Below are 2,143 nucleotides of genomic sequence, written 5' to 3' on the forward strand. Positions count from 1 at the left end.
AGCTGGTAGCAGCAACAGAAGTCAGAGATTTGAAGTATGGGAAGGATCTGATGCACTGTTTTTGGCTTGAAGGTGGAGGCAGCCATGTGGAAAGGACAGAGTGGCTTCCAGCAGCCAAGAGCCAGCAGTCAGCAAGGAAAGATGTCTTTGGTCCACCAAGTGAGAGAACTGACCTTGGGAGTGGCCCTTCCCAGTGCCTCTAGGTGGGAACGCAGCCCAACTGATGCCTGAATTTCAGCCTTTTGAAACCCTGAGCAGGGAACCAGGCACATAGGGCCAGGCTTCTGACCCAAACTGTGAGCTAATAAATGAGTATTGTCTTAAGCGACTGAGTTTGTGGTAATTTGCTTTGCTGCAGTAGAAAACTATTTTTCTTGTTAAATCTCAGGACTAGGAGCAAATATTTTAACCTTTGTTCTTCGTTTTTGTTTGAAAGAGTCACATATGATCTTTAAGGTTCCTTCTAGCTCAGATGATTCTAAGATTCTTAAATCAGTGTTTTTGTAAGGACTGAAAGAAAATAATGCATATGAAAGCTCTTCAATCTTGAGAAAGTGTACCAATGAAAAAGAATAGTACTCAGTCTAATAATGTTTCTAGTCATCTTATGGCCTCCTGGGATCTTCTAGGTCAGTTTCCCATGAAAGTAATCTGTATTTTAGGGCCACATCAGTGGACATACAGGGAAGAGAAAGAGTTTCTAACTGCGGAGGGCCCCCTCTTTGTGGCAGACGCCAAGGAGCACATGGAGGCAGGTTCCCCTCCAGCATCCTACAGCTCCGGGAGGGGCTGTGGGAATGAGATGCAGCCTGAATGTGATGTCCTCCTGAAAGAGCTGTGATGACAAAGTGATCTGAAGCTCCTGAGGGGGAGGGAGGCTCTGTCAGAGGCATCTATGAGCCTGGGCTGCATTTTGAAGGTAAGTAGTTTCCCAGGCAGGTAGGGCTGGAGCAGCCCAGAGGCCACAGCACGTGCAGAAGGTGGATCACACTTGTGAAACTAAATCCCAAGTGGGTATTCATTCAGAGGAACTGTTAGTTGGGAGATTGTTGCTGGAGCACGTGGGGTGGAGAAGCAGGAAGGGTTAGGGTTCCTGTGTTCTGACCTGATATCATTTCTCTAACTTTCAACCCACATCATCACTGCTCATTCATTCCGAATCTTGTGCCTGTGCCTTCTGGGGGATAGTTTTGTTGAACTTTACCTTCGCTTGTTAGAATGATCAGTTCAGTAAGCGCACACTGAATCTCTCCTCATCTACAGGGCTGGAATCAGAATTGCTGAATTGCAAACAGCTCCAGGGCCAGAGTTCAGCCTTTCACATCTTGACATCACAAGTCACTCAGCACAATTTTTTGCACACAGCAGATGCTCAGTGTCAGATTAAACTTATCTTGAGGTAAATTGAATTAACACACATAAAAAAAAGAGCAGAGATTAGATCAAATCTCTGATGGGTTGTGCTCAAGCTTTTTGCACACACTAAACCCAAGTGGCCTCAAAGCACAGTGCCTCCTGGTCTGAGAGCACTTCTCCTGATGCATTTGCATTGAAAGCTCTTGTTCCTGACAAAAGTCCTTCCATTGCCAGGTGAGCTTGGAGGAAATCCCCTCTCCACACTAGATGCAAGCTATTCTCATCAGCCCAGAGGCTTGACTATGACTCCAGACACCTGCTCTGGGAGTTGTTAGTTAAATTACACAACAATTATGGGTAATGGTGTGAGACTAACTGAAGAATTATTAAGGTGGTTGCTAAGCATTGCTAATTTTCTACCACCATTATTTAGAATTAAAGATCAGACAAGATGAAAACTTGGTTGGTCAATCTTTTGTTTCTGTTGGGAAGATATTTTCCCTCTGAAATCTTTTAAGTTTCAATCTGGAAGAAACCTTATAGGTTACATATTTTTCTGCTATGTAGTTTACCGTTCATTTATTTATTGAACAAATGTTAATTTTTGACTGACTACTATGACTCAGAAACTGGACTGACCTCTAGGTTTGAGCTGCAAATGGATCAATGTGGTTCCTTGCCTTATATGAGGCTTAAAATCTAGAATTTAGACATTTCAAGAGTGTAAAGTAGTCTGATGGCCAAGGGCAATATTATCTAGAAGTGTGGTCTCAGGAAATTAACCTAG

This window comes from Myotis lucifugus, unplaced genomic scaffold, assembly GCF_000147115.1.
Source record: "Myotis lucifugus unplaced genomic scaffold, Myoluc2.0 scaffold_1344, whole genome shotgun sequence".
NCBI classification, from domain to species: domain Eukaryota; kingdom Metazoa; phylum Chordata; class Mammalia; order Chiroptera; family Vespertilionidae; genus Myotis; species Myotis lucifugus.